Genomic DNA, 16,275 nt, shown 5'->3' with positions numbered 1-16,275 from the left:
ATTTAGTAGTTATTAGGACAGGTAGTGTCACGGGAGATATGGGTGGCAAACATGTTTTAATTAAAATTGTCAGATGTTAGTTAGTAAAGCTATATATATATATATATATATATATATATATATATATATATATATATATATATATATATATATATATATAAAAACACCTTCCCTTTGACCCTCCTGACATCATCGCAGTTGCAACTGTCCACTCAATGTCCTCTGTCTTGTTAGAGCATCACCAAAGAGTGACATATTCCTCATTAGCACCAAAAAAGGGAAATGTCTCATTAAAGGTTATCTGCTAATTAACACAACAAGTAAGGGGCATGAGCATAGTGTGAATAGGCAGGCTTCCTATCACATTGCTTTTAACCTTTTCAGCCTTATACAGTCTCACACTCCACTCCTTATGCCGTCCCTTCTCCATGTGCGTGATCTCAGAGGAAATGTCCACATCTGAATGACCTGCCATTAAGGTGAGATGCTATAGATGAGTGGTTTTCTACTGGAAATGTCTGTTCATTTGAGGATTTGCCCAGGATAGAAAATATCCTACAAGGAGTTGAATGGGAAATTTGGCTGGGATTTCACCAGAGCAGAGGCATTCACTGAAGTTATGCTTCAGTAAAGCTGTGTATTACTGTATTATTGCTTTGTTTGGGTCTTACGTCAAGGAAGCCAGTTGTGCACCAGAAAACACTGTACCGTTCAGGACAAATAGTGTAGTCAAATATTTCTGAATTCTACAGTGTAGCTTATGCTGCACATGAGTCAAGGGAATGAGGCTACATTCAACTAGAGGTTGTAACTCTTAATTCGGAACTTCTGACCAGCAAAGAACGTCTCCTCAGCTTGAACCTCCTACTCGTGATCTTACATCCCCTACTTCCCAGAATTTCTAAAACGGTAGGTGAGAAATCCTCGGATCTACTGCATCCACTGAGATCCTGCAGTATGGAGGCAAAGCACACTGCACTATCCCATAATGCAACAGGATTAGAGGGAAGAGATGTTGAGTCTTTAACAAGACATGTTGAACAACACCTGAGTAAACTGGTTCAAAATAGAAATAACAATGTTTGCGGCATTGGTCACAGTAGAGGACGATTCCAACATGGAAGACGTTCAGATTGTATTCATTTTACACGCAATATACTGATGCGTACATACAAACAAAACAAAACATTAATCAATTAATAAAAAGCACAGACAGACGCTTCACTGTAGGGAAAGTTCTTAACTGCTGCTGATGTAATATTAAACACTGAGCTGTTTTAACAAGTGAGGTTTTTATTAAACGAATTTAATACCTGCTTGTTTGGCCAACACAATAAAAGACAGTGTTTATCAGAATTATTATCTCTTCCTCTCTGTCTCTCTCTCTCTGATTCTCTCACTATCTCTTTCCACATTTAGAATGCTTCTTTATCTTTGTTTGTTGTTTTTTTTGCTGTGGAAAATCCTCTGAAATCTAAATGCACGAGAAAGGATCTCTCTCTCTCATACACACACACTCACACACACACACACACACACACACACACACACACACACACACACACACACACACACACACACACACACACACACACACACACAGAGAACCATACAGAACACTAGCAGCCTGTCTTGACTGAGAAGCTGTGAACAAATTCGTCTCTATCCCAACTCTATTGTCCACATCAAAGAAATCACAGCACTGGAGAAAATTACAAAGCACACAGTTCAAAGTACTCTAAGAAGAATGAGGGCAACTGCAATGTGCCCCTTAGAGACATTAAAGAGACAATTTCTGAATAAGAGGCAAAATGGAGAGATTCAAAGGTGGAGAGACTAACAAAATGTGGTGAGAAAAAAAAGAGATTTGGGAAAATTGATTACAAGGATCAGAGGTTGTGTGAGTGTACTTTAGAAGTATGTATGAGCAGGAATGTTAAGAGTGTTTAAGAGAGAGTGTGGAAAAAGCGAGAGAGAGAGAGAGAGAGAGAGAGAGAGAGAGAGAGAGAGAGAGAGAGAGATTGAGTACAGGGAATGTTCCAGCAGCAGTTTGATCCATGTTGGTGTCAGCGGTTGCTGAGGCAGCAGAAAGCAGACATATTTACAAATCACTCATTGCTAATGTAATTCCACACCATTACACTGCTGCCTCTAGAGCAAGCAGAGCTGATTCCCACGAGACCTTCTGCAACAACAGGCTCACTTTGCCCACGCATGGTTTTAAGCAATACTAATGTACTGTATGTACACAAACAACAACCACTGTAGAGTGTACACAGTGTGATACTTACTGGGCAGGTTAAAGTGTTATATAGAGGGATTTTACACTGGGGGTTTGGTCAGAAATAGAGCTCAATTTGCATGAAATGTTCCTAACCACCTCATCAATACACAATTGTCAGACTGTATATTTATAATCACACCCTCTATTGTCACCAAAATGAGGATGAGGTTCACTTTTGAGTCTGGTTCCTCTCAAAGTTTCTTCCTCTTCCATCTAAGGGAGTTTTTTCCTCACCACAGTCGCCACAGTCACCGCAGGCTTGTTCATTAGTGATAAATACAAACACAATTGAATAAAGGTCTGATATTAATCTTTAACTTTTGTACAATATTAAACTTTTTGTATCATGTTTCTTATGTTCTGTAAAGCTGCTTTAAGGCAATGTCTATTGTTAAAAGTGCTATACAAATAAAACTGAATTGAATTAAATTAAATTGAATAAATCTTCAATTTGTTGTTCAGTTGAACACAACTTACACTCGGGTCTGCACTTGTTCAGAAAGTGAAATAGCCTGTGTGTGTTTTAGCCAGTGACATCATTAGTTTCCACAACACGTGTAGCAGGACTGGCAGGAGAACACTGTATAACAAAGAAGAGGTGCCTTACTAAGCATAATATCACCAAAAAATATATATAAATATATATATGGTGAATTGATATGATTGAGTTCTTCATGTGCGATCATGATGATGTAGGATAAACGCAAATACGCCGGGGTTCAATAGAATCAAGTGAGTCTAAAACCACATCGCTGCAGATGAGCCGAGAACAAAGCAAGATCAGATTCAGACCTCAGCAAATGTGTCCAATGTGAAAACCACCGTAATTGTAGTGTGTTATTTGTTATTGGCTGATATCACAGAAATGTAAATTCAAATACTGAATAAGATTTCATTTTTTTCTTTCAGAAGAACATGATTATTATTAATACGTTCACCAATATGCTCTGCTATGCTTTACATTTCCTTTAAAATGTACTACTTTTGTAAATCAGCGCTTGCCCCTTAGGCATCCATGCTTGTGAAGAGCCAAATTGTTTCTGACCAAACTACAGTATCACTCTGGCTCCAGCCCTCATGCTAGCTTCAGACACACTTCAGGCCACAGCGCTGAAAGGCAAGCGTCATCTTCTCTCTGTTCATTCCTGCTTCACACAGTTTCCGTCCTCATATCATATCGTGATCTTTAGAGCTTTCTGAAATGCAGAGAAGTTTGTTAAAGATAATGGTTGAAATTACATTCGCTCATGTATAATTTATTCACTTCCTGCTGTGAGTAAGTACAGAAATAAGACCAAACTACATTATTAAGGACGGATGTTTTATCTACTCGGGTTAACGTGCGCTTTACTAATCACCAAAAGGATTTATTATTGTAATAATTATTGCAATGAGAAAATTTGGCATAGTTACTGTATTGTATTTTTGTTGCTCCTGGACTACATTACCCATCAACCCCTGCACGCAACATAATCATAACCATAACCTTCAACTGTGCTTTATTTCACCATGATTTAAGTTCCTGCGTTTCAGTGTTTCTTTGTCAAGCTTCTGTTGATGTCACTTACTGTTTGTTGCTTTGCCATCCTAGCCTCTATGTTTTACAATATTGCTTTGTTTTGTTATAAATAAAAGTCTGCACTTCATTCACAGCCTCGATGTTAACCAGAAATCTACACAGTAAAAATCCAGAATTGTCTCAACACAAACTAAAGAATAGTCAGACAGTGAACTGGATGAAACATTCAAAACTAAATAGCGCTGCAGACACTGCATAATAACTGTGGACATACCGTGGATCGATCAACCTGTAAACACTCCTTGTCTGGAAAATATCACTGGACTGGTCATGAATAAACAGAATACAGCAGAGCAAAAATATATAGTGCAAAAAGCAATTGCGAGTCTGAGCGAAGACAGAGTGACTGAATGGATGTTTTAAACAGTGCTTGAGTTGAGAGCAGGTTGCCGGAGGAATACCCAGGTGAAACAAAGCACTGGGAGAATACTGCTGAAAATAGAGGCTGTATATAGAAAAATACATGAAATGCATTCAGCACAGAACTGAAGATATTACAGGAACAACCAAAAAGTACCTGTAGCAAAAAATGTAACATGCAAATAAAAGTCAGGTGCATATGAGATTGAAAATGTGCAACAGAAGAGTAAGGATTAGTAAACGCCCATATTATAAGTGCTTATTTACAATTATATTTCAGACATCACTAATATAAATTGATATTTAAATAGATATAATAAATAGATATTTACCTTTTTTTTTTAAATTTTCATTTCAGTTGGCCAATGCACTTTGCACTTTATAATGCACTTTGTTGGTCAGCAGTGAAATTTTAATAATCATTAAGAAAATAATACTTTCCATAACATAAAGATATGAAAAGAAGTAAAGGTTCCATATGATACTGTTCAGTTTTCAGTAAATACGCGCAGGTCTCTTACATGTTGCTAAATCGTTGAGCCTAGAACTACTGTAGTCTTTTGGCTCTTTCAGATTTTTGTTTAACAGCTATCTAGAAAAATGCATGGTATGTAGAAAAAAATATGAAAGGAAAAAAGAAAAATACAAATTTAAAATCAGGCCACAGAAATCACTCTGAGGAAGGTCACACACACACACACACACACACACACACACACACACACACACACACACATTGGCTGTAACTCAGAAAATATAAAGGTCATGGCTTTTAGGTTCATTATTTCTAAATGAAATCTTCATCTTGACAGTTTTTTTTTATTTTGACCCTTGGTGCTTCCAGTGAAACCATATTAAAACAGATGAAAAATATCATCTTGCTCTATTGTACAAAAACACACACACACACACACACACACACACACACACACACACACACACACACAAACATTTCCTATAACAATTGTGAGACAGCTCCGTGTTGAATAATTTCAGGACTGACATCATGGAAAAACTCCACAGATAAATTGCAAGACTGGCAGCTGATGATGAAACTCAATAATCAATGATCATAAAAGTCAAATTAACCAACATAAATGTCACTATCTATAACTTTGCCTCAAATGATGATGTTATTGCTATTGCACACTCACATAAAACTACGACTGGAATTTAGCCTCCTTAAGCTACCATTTTGATTCTGCTAATAAGCTTATTATTATTATTATTATTATTATTATTATTATTATTATTATTATTATTATTACATATTTTCCTTTCTTAGATTTAGATTTAAAGGAGGGCACGGTGGCTTAGTGGTTAGCACGTTCGCCTCACACCTCCAGGGTTGGGGGTTCGATTCCTGCCTCCGCCTTGTGTGTGTGGAGTTTGCATGTTCTCCCCGTGCCTCTGGGGTTTCCTCCGGGTACTCCGGTTTCCTCCCCTGGTCCAAAGACATGCATGGTAGGTTGATTGGCATCTCTGGAAAATTGTCCGTAATGTGTGATTGTGTGAGTGAATGAGAGTGTGTGTGTGCCCTGCGATGGGTTGGCACTCCGTCCGGGGTGTATCGTGCCATGATGCCCAATGACGCCTGAGATAGGCACAGGCTCTCCGTGACCCGAGGTAGTTCGGATAAGCGGTAGAAAATGAGTGAGTGAGTGAGAGAGATTTAGATTTAGGGAATTATGACTTTGACTTTTATGTGAACTGTCATCATTTCATGCTATAAGCCTTAGTTCCTATCAGCCCCATGTCCCAATGTCACATGTCCCAATCACCATCACCTCTGTCACGTCTCACCACTGATGAGCACCAAAGTAGGTTTTTGTGTTTTAACGTATTATTGATGTTGAGTGTGTTTGCAGCTGTGCTTTATTCTCTTGCGTTTTGCTGTTTTGTTCCGGCTCACGGTTTACTGCCCACAATAAAGTCTTCGCCTATAGTCTCCTGACACCAGGTAAGTGCTGTGCAGTACTGTGCAGTGCAGTGCAGTGCAGTGCAGTACAGTACAGTGCAGTGCAATGCAGTACAGTGCAGTACAGTGCAGTTTTTACTTTAAGAAGCAAATGATCACATCACCCATCATCAAAAACATGTGGTGTAGTGGATGATTGGAAATAGATGCTACAGTGAAAGAGTGGAATTAAAGTCACTCGAAGGCAAAATGTCAAAAGCTTTTTTTTCTCTCATAAAAGAATGGTTTTCATTTAGCAGATAAATGTATTATTGTTGGTAAAAGCTACATGTTCCAGTTACTCGAAGAGTAATGACCCCAGTGCTACTGTACAAGGACTACATCCTAAACCACCGGTATATTTTACTGCCCCATCTTAGGGCCTCTGTTTAAAACAATAAAAATACAAGATTTTTAAATCCAAAAAGTTCTATTGCTTCAGTAATGTATTCTGTTTTGAGAATACTGATGTATACAAAGAAGGTGACCAGTATGATTTTATTTATTTATTGTTTTCCCTTTCTTTAAAATAAACAAAAGTTTTTTGCAAATTCTTTACCGAAGTCCTTCACTTTTTTACACGAGAACATTATACTGTATTTACATTTTGACTCAATATTATGACTTCGTTCTTGTAGTATTGCAGATTTTGATTTTCTCTTATGAGCCTTTCCCCCCCTTTTTCTCTAAATATTAAATTTTTAACATGTTGCCATGGTTACACTGTGGTCCGAGATTAAATATGAATTAAACCTTGATTTGGGATTCTGTTGTCCTTGTGGAGCTGTGAGGTATCAATACTACCTACTGCTGAATTTGCTGACCCTATTTCCCATGATCCTTAGTCTGTGACCTTGTCATATGATCATTAGTTACAAGGCCAAACACAAATCTACAGATTGCTGACTGGATTCTGTTTGTTTTGTATCACATACTCTGCCTTAAATACACTGGTTAAAAACACATTAAGTCTCGTTTCCGCGTTTTCCTTGCGAAGAAGAAAACCGTGGCCTTCTATTTACTGTCGGTTTGTGTCCCTTAATCTTGACTGTTAATCTTTCTTTTGCCTTAATAGTTTTTATTTTTTGGATCGCCTGACTCCATGTCTGTTGATCTGAGTATTGCAGAACCTGAAGTGATTATAAATAAAGGCTACAACTGCACTTTCATCCATTATGACTGACATCTTAACAATAGACACCATCCCAAAGCAGCTTTACAGATAGAAACCCAGAATATGTGTAAAATTTTAAACCTTCATTTTAGTTTTAACATGAAGTCTATTTTGATGATGTTATGAAAAGTTAACTGATGGAGGTTTGGAGTATTGAGCTCTTAATTGCAGTCCAAGCCAGCTTGATGCTGTAAGTGGTACCATCCACAGTAATCTCCTGTATCTCCATACTGTCTATGTGGGGTCATCCTCAGCAGCAGTGAACAGCCTCCAACTGATGAGAGTCTAACAAGAACCAGGGCATAGGGATGGTGAAATCTGCTGAAATCTCGGGCCGGGGGAGAAAATGGTTAGTTACTATAAGACTACAACAAATGTAGCTTTTGTTGCATTACTACTCACCACAAAAGCCTAGTTAACTTGCTTTGACATACAGCCTCCCTTCACCTTCATGTTTTAGGCCTGACTGCTGGGACACCAATGTCAATTTCATACAGCCCTAAAACCGCTGATCAGCCTCTTTTAAAATGACTTAAATATGTCTCTCTCTCTCTCTCTCTCTCTCTCTCTCTCTCTCTCTCTCTGTCTCTCTCTCTCTCCCCCTCTCCCCTCACCAGACTCGCTGCCTGTATCCATGAACTGACCTACAGGCATCGAATTCTAATGTCCCTCTGCCCCAGCATCAGGCTCGGCAGGACGAGAGGAGAATATGTAATATAAATGCGCTGCTTCTTCTCAGAAGCAGACCCTTACTCCCCCTGGCTATGTCTCTGATATCTCCTGCTGAGATGTTAAAAGGAGGAGAAGAAAAGAGAGGCTTCTCTGCATGCAGTATCTGTTCTGTGTTCACAGTGGATCAGGTGGCTTTTGACGTTTTGTCTTGCAGCTAGGGTCGTCTGTGTGTCCCATTCAGAGCAGCTATTTCACTAAATGGCTTGATGTATTCAGAAGTGTCATTCAAATGATCGACAGTGTGTTTGCTAGCTTGTGGGGCAGAGGTTCAGCATGTGCTCAGCTGAAATGACGGAATGAAGGATTAAACATCGTGGTACTTATGGATAAAATAAAATATTCAATATTTTTCTAAACATAGAAATGTTTCATGTCGTAGACTGTTTAATGTCGTTTATATTTCAGCAAAGTAGATTTTGGTAAGCATTTCATATACTGATGTTCTTAACACCACAATATTGCTTTCCTGGCATTAAGAGGGGTGTGTGTGTGTACATGCATGTTTGCACACATCTGCACTTTACTCATTGTCAAACCTTATTTATTTATTTATTTATTTATTTTTTAACATTCTGTATTCATTTACTAAATTCTCAAAATTCCCTGCTTAGACTGCTGCCCCCGCGACCCGGCCCCGGATAAGCGGTAAAAGATGGATGGATGGATGGATTTTCAACATTTTTCACTTTTCTTACCTGTACAATCGAATTCTAAATTTTTGACACGGACATACAAAACAAAGCATTCCGTTGCATGTCACAATGTGTATGTGGACAATAAATTTTGCAGCAAACTGAAGACCATGTATCCTGTAGAACAATTTGAGCTCCTTTTGATAAATGTGGTACATGTCTCAAGTGGTAAAGTGTGTGTGTTTTCTGTTTGTCAGGTAAGTGGGAAATGTTCACAGCAGTGATTTTTGCAAATAAATAATAATGTCTATTATAGGTGAAAGTTAACTTACTCTTGCATTGAAATTTAATCACAAAACCTTTCACAATCCTATCAACAACTACACTGTTCATTTGCGTGGATAATGAGAAGAGTCAAAGTCTTAGTTGTGTGAGTGAGGCAGCATTATGGGGAGGATCTGGGAAGGGAGGTGAGTTACTATTTAACCTTTAACTCACCTGGCTTTGGAGGTTGGGGTAAGAGTGCAGGGTCAGCCTTGATGCAGCACCCCCTGGAGCAGGGAGACTTAATAACCGTGCTCAAGGGCCCAATAGTGGTAGCTTGGTGGTGCTGAGACTTGCACCCCAACTAAGAAGACATGATCAAATTTCAAAGAGCATTTAGGGAAAAACTTATATGTGCCTTTTGCAAGAATGTCCATTGTTTAAAGTGCTATACAATATTTTTTCAATTTTCTGCACAGTGTATTGGAATGTTGTTTATTTAAAGCGAAAAAAATAAGTTTTCTTGAAACAATTTTAGCAATAGTTATGCAAATGAGGAATAATCACTGGCAAAAAATCACACACTTTGTGGCAGTGAGTCTTTCAGGAGTTGATTCAAATAATCTGACTCACTGAATTCACAATAAATTCCAGAGCTGAAAGTGACTGTATCGTCCTCTAAATGCTGATATGTACTGATGTTCTAAACACAGATGAAATATAAGGTCTTATCTGCTACAGGATAAGATTGTCTGCCTATGTTCAGCCAAGAGACGTGAAAGCTTTTCTAAAAAGATGCAAAAATGTTGAATTTATTTGATATTTATAAGGGGAATGATCAGGAAGTCACAGTGCTGCTATGGAAACAGTTTAAATAACATTCGGATGTAGACGGTCTTCACAAATTCAGTGGTTTGAAATCAGCTGGAACTCACTGTACAGTCTGGTATCTAATAACCATTTGGCAAGGGAATTTTTAAACTTCTAGTATTATTAAAACGTATACTGTAAGTTTCATACATCTGGTCATGACATGCAACTCCTTTAGGACAATGTGTTTGATTTCAGTTCTTGTTCATCAGTGGTGTAAGTAGGAGATGCTTTAATAAAGAGAAAATGTCAGCATTCGTGCGACTGCAAATGTCGTATCGTTGTTCATCATCGTATTGAAGAAAATATGGTGTGAAAACAATGTGGTGTCTTTGTGGTTAACGCATTTGTCTTGCACCTCTGTGCTTCAATCCAATGACTGTATGGATGAATATTGAGCACAAAGATTCCGAAGTATGACTGATTTGCTCTTGGCAATAGGCTGCAAACCTTGGAACAGCATTAATTCATCCTCAGAGCTTTATCCTGGTCAGGGTGGTGATGGAATTAAAACTGGGATGGAGAATTCACCCCAGTTGGGAGTCAATCACAAGGCATCAAGCACACACTCACTTCACACCAGTTTTTAGTGTTACCAACTTATTATAAAAGTATATCACAGTATTTCATCAGTATTTGGCATGGGCATGGGAAGCAAGCCTTCAGTATTTCTCTATTTTTGTCTGAGCTGGTCTTGTACTGAAATTTCCTGAATCACAGCTTCAGGCTGGTGGAGCAAGGCTTCTCCATGGGGTTTAGTCCTGCTGCTTCTGTTTTTGTTTCCGTGGAAGCTCCAGTGAAGCTCGCTTGGCTGCTAGAGCCTGAATATTGTATGTGCAGTGTGCTTGATTGAAATGCCATTTTGCATGTGGGATGAAGTGTAATGCTCCCAGTTCAAAAATGTCTTTTTTTTTTTGCACAATATTAATGAACTCTACATTTGTACGTCTTGAATGTTTCGTGAAGGCTGACATCTTGCCACTTAAATAATTAACAATAACCACTGTAATCTATTTGTGTGAGTGGTATCTAAAATGATTTGTGTCAGTAATCTGTGTGCTCACATTATAGGACTCGACCGTTCTGGTGATGGTTGTAATGACGCAACATGGAAAACAGATTGCCTTATAACTTTTCTACAAAGGTAACTTGCACAATTTCCCTTTAATAAGCAGTGAACATATAATGACCAATAACATTACGTTTTTTTACTAAATCAGTTGAGGGACATGAAACAAGAAGAGCAGCAGCAGAACTATGATTTTCAGAATCTCAACCTAATTCTCCTGAGTGAAGCTTGGGGTGCATTTGCTCATATATATTTATGGGCTCTGAAAATTAGAAACCTCACTGATAAGAGGATGAATATGCAAATAAGGATGTAAACCACTCCATAAAAAAGAAATATTAGGTTATACCTGCTGCATGTGTCTTTCCATGAAGTCCTTGCTGCTAGCACTTTCTTATGTCTTATAAATCTTCAGCAGCGGCTTGCTCAGTTCTGAATTAAAGACGACAAAGTGGACTCAATTAATTGATAAGCCCCGCTTATTATATACAAAAACTATAAAGGTGAACATAATGAACACACACCTCATCACATATCTGGATAATACGCCTTCTCCATTCAGTGTAATAGGGTTCCCTTGCACCTCATTCTTCTGATGCCTGAAGACAGATAGGGTTGGAGAGCCTGATTCCAGCTGTATTGTCTGCACAATGGCCCGCTATTGTCTGCTTTAGTGTATAAACTCTTCAACACTGTCTCTTGTCAAATAACAGCATAAAGACTATTTACACCAGTGAGTACACTCTTCTATACAAACACATCAAAACATGCATACCAACACACATTTATGACTCATCCCAAATTGTATGCTCTTTTTATATATACAGTACTTGTGTGTAAGGGTATTTATTATGAAAGCTAGGCAATCTTGAGAAGTCAATGTCTTGCTTTTTTTTTTTGGTTGTTCATCAAATGTTTTCCACTCTGTGTTAAATTGAATGCATTTGCATAGTTCAGTCAATTCCCCCATCTTTTTACACATGTGTGTTTTATACAGTATATACTGTACACAACACTGTACACACTACAGGGTGAAGTTTTTAAGTGCTAATGTGTCCTCTAAGGGGCAGCGTCACATGAATCCCTCCAGAATTGTCTTGGTCGGCAAAGAAGAGAAAAAACAAAATTTAATAGTATTAGACATTTCTCTTTTGGAAAAATGTTATCTTCTGTGATCGTTTTAAACCAAGTGAATTCTCACTGAAATCCCTTGTTTTTACTCATCTGTATTCAGCTACATTTTTATGGCAGCACTTGTCTTCACTAGCATATAAATCCACAGTTCTGTCAATCACAGAAGGACGTTGTTTTAGTTGCTTTGGTTTGCATCACCTCCACTACACTTTTTCTTGCTTTTTAACAGAATAGCAAAAGTGCCCGTTCCTGCAGAATTAAACCGGCCATTATTGTCTACTACAGGTGTTTTCTGTTAAATTAAATCTTTACATTTCATTTGTAATTGTGCGTTTTATGTAATATAGGACTGCTGTATGCTTCTTTAGTTTTAATATACAGATTGGAAATATTTATATGAATGCCGGTATTACACATGAATTTCTTGAAAAGCTTTGAATATATTTGTCATTTATGTGCTTTATATTTATCTGGCTGGAATTCTGTAAAACCAAAAAATTCAGTGGGTTCTGTCCAGTGTGTCCCCTGTGTCCCCTCAGTAGACTCCAGGTTAGGATAAGAAGATGGATGTTTTTCCTTTTTTTTTTCTTCAAGTATCATATACCTTTTTATATACTTTTTCTCACACTTTCTAAACGGATCCTCTTAAACAAATAAGGGGGAGGGGGTATTAAAGCTCCAATGGGACTTTGTGTTTATCTAAAATGCGCTGTATTTGCTCATGCTAGACACTACACACTAAAATATGGTAGATATTTTTTTTACACACCCTTTATCTCTCAACCTAAATTTAGCATGTCTGCTGTAATCCACAGGAGGCTATGGGATGTTTTGCCCCGGTCCTTCTCATGCAGTCTGATAAGGTAATGGATGCAGTAGGTCTTTCCTCCAGGCTGCTGCCTCAATCTCATTTTCTGATTAGAAGCTTCTTCCCTCTATCTGTCTGCTCCATGGCTTGGAGCCTAATTTATGAGCGTGTACCACCAGCCAGATTGGGACAGACCGGGCTTTGGGGAGAAGTGCAATTTGTATTGATTTGGATTTTGGATGGAGAGAAGGAGGACGAAAGCAGGAGAGAAAAGGGAGGAAAAGAGGAATGAAAGATGGCTAGGCTCAATGATGAAAAACCCATCAATCTTTGTTGGAGAAGGCACTATGAAAGATCAGACAATGTAGAGATGGTGAAAATAAGGCGTGTGTGCATGTGTGTGTGTAACATATATCTCAGGAGAATTAAGATGAATAGCAAAAGGACAAATGGATGCATTTGGGATTTAGTTGAACACTGGACCAGTCACTTCACCTGTTTCCACAAACAGCCACACTTACAATGATGTACAGCGTATAAAGTGGGGACTAAAATAATCTAACATTCTAGATTATATTTCTAAAGCTCAGTTTTTCCTCAAGTCTCATCTCCTCTACTGAAGCATGTGTTCAGACGACACTCTGGATTTGTTCTTAAATTATTCATGATTTTTTTTTGTTTTTTTCTTGCATCTTGAGTACATGCAGCAAAAATGAGAGGCAACAAACTAAAAAACATGTAAAAGTTTAAGTATTATACATGTAAGTATAAGGAATTTACTTTGTGTGTATGTCTGTTTGTATATACTGACAACCTACACACGCACACACACCTAGTGGCAAATTCTTATCTGATATTACAGATTCTTACAGTGGCTGAGAGTTCTGCAGAGATAAGGGCTCTCCTGTACCAAGAAGAAACGGTTGGTAAATCCTGTCTAGAGCATAACTTCAACTCCTAGATGATACAATTGCATTTCACATGTTGCCTATAGCTTTTCTTGCTCTTATCCTGTCTCTCCTCTGTACACACACACACACACACACACACACACTTCCTTTAAACCAGACTGCAGACATTCAATTCAGCCCTAATCAGCAAAAATGGCCGACACTGTTTAACCCTTGGTCGCTTTTCTGTGACAGCCTCATCCCTAAAAATGCTCATGCAAGCGCTCTCGCTCTCTCTCGCTCTCTCACTCTCTCCACACACAGTATAAATGTCACAATACACAAAGCATATGCTATGCCTCTTATACACACTACACAATAAAGCATACACACAACACACACACACTAGGCAGCCTTTTTCAATTACCATAGCAATTTCCCATTGCTCAACTGCCAGCTAACCTGTGGTAATTAATGAGCCTTTATATTCCATAATCTGATCGCAGATCAGAATTGGACACATTTAATAAGTGGAATGGAATGTGTGAAAGCTCATTTTGACTTGAAATGTAATTACCTCAGTGTGTGCACATACACAGGCAGTCAGATGGCACCAGTCCCAGTGTGCACTCAGGTTAAACGGGTTCATCATGGAGTTCAGATTAAGCCTCACAGACCTGGACCTTACGGAGCTATTTGTTTATGCACATCCCACCTGCTTGCTTTCTTCTTCAATTGGTTTTGCCAAAGAGTTTTTAAAGCACAATAATTTAGGTTAATGCTCCAGCCCGGTTGAGCTTTATAAGATACACCGGGCTGGAGCATTAACCTAAATTATTGTGCTCACCTTAAAGATATCTATTTCCAGCGTTAACGTTGGGATCAGTAATAATGCATGAACGTGCAAGAGTCATACAAAAATTCGTTCATGCATTATTACTGATCCCAACGTTAACGCTGGAAATAGATATGTTTAAGGTCCGAAAAGCTGTTTGGGACTATTTTTACTAAAAACAATTTTCATAATAACTTTCATTTCTCTCCAGTTTTGTAGCTGCTTTATTATTATTATTATTATTATTATTTTTATTTTTATTATTATTATTATTATTATTATTATTATTATTTAATTAACTTTTTTTCTTTAGCCTATATTCCTAGCCTACTAGAGGCAATATAGTCATAGAAAAGTCTCTCTCTACCCCTGGAAAAAAAATCTTTAAAGTAAATGTTTATCAAACTCATTTCTTTATTCTGCATCTAAAATTTGAAGGTGTTTGCTTTTAACCACTAAAAGGTTCCCAACATTGGGAAATACATCTCGCAATGAAAGCTAACACAGTCCTGACTCATTTTATGTCTAACTTCCAGCAATAAAATGATTCATTTGTTTATACCTATTGAAATACTGCCGTCGGCCTGGAACACCAGTGTACTAGTAAAGTGGTTCTGTACAGCTGAATCCTTTTGGCTTGTTCTGCATCCAAATAAGAATCGTTTGCTTCAGCATCACATCATATCAGGTAAATAAACAACGTCTCCTGATATGGTTCATCACAGTGGTACTGACACTGGGACATGCTCACGGTATAATAACAAATTGTTCCGTCAATTGTTCAATTTCATAAATCTTTTCCTCAAACTTGCATTATTTATTTAATCCTAATTTTGTCTATTTCAATCCTCTTCAGATTACTCCTTCTCTTGGTCATCTTTCAGTCCAACCCTCTTACCATCTCTCAGGTCAACTCCAGCATCCACAGACAACTCCATTTCTACAACACAGTTCCCATGTTTTGGAAAATGTAGATAATGTCTTTTAAAGGATATTTAATCATGAACATGTCTACATTTAATCATACACAAGGCCCATTTTTTGCCTTAAAATTTGGATTTGTTTCACTGTGGTTATCATGAACGTCCTCTGCTTTTGCATTCGTTTCTAGCGACAAATTCTGAAACTCCTACATAGACTTGATCCTGTTGTTTATTTTACTTATTTTTTTTTTGTCTTTTTTCTCTCTCTCTCTCTTTTTTTTTTTTTTAGTTGCCACCTGTAGATTTACTTCGGCTCTGCCTGAAGCAACTCGACAGCCTCGGACCCGATTTGCGCTATCCTGTTGGACAAATGATCTTTGTAGTATTGCTGTGCACTTCAAGCAAGATGCTACATGCCTGGTTTTATTACTTCAAGGCTTTTTCTGGTTTCAGATACCTTTATCGTCTCTCTGGTGTGATTTCACTACTCAAACTCCCATCTCACCCTAGCTGCTGATCTTGCCCCATCCTGGTCATACAGCTATTTTAGGACAGAGTTTTGAATAGTTCTCCTGTATTCAGGGAGACTAGTCTTGAGCATTATCTATATGATCTTGACTGTTTTTCCTTTGCACGTACTACTTTGCTGTCTCTTTGACTAATCCCTGGATCTTAAACTGACAAAATGACAAACGTCACAAGTTAACAAAGGACCGATGCAAAAGAGAGAAATTCTACTTTACAACCATCTGGTTCCATGTCAT

This window comes from Tachysurus vachellii, chromosome 3 (genome assembly GCF_030014155.1).
Source record: "Tachysurus vachellii isolate PV-2020 chromosome 3, HZAU_Pvac_v1, whole genome shotgun sequence".
NCBI classification, from domain to species: Eukaryota; Metazoa; Chordata; class Actinopteri; order Siluriformes; family Bagridae; genus Tachysurus; species Tachysurus vachellii.
Note: the sequence above shows the minus strand (reverse complement) of the source record.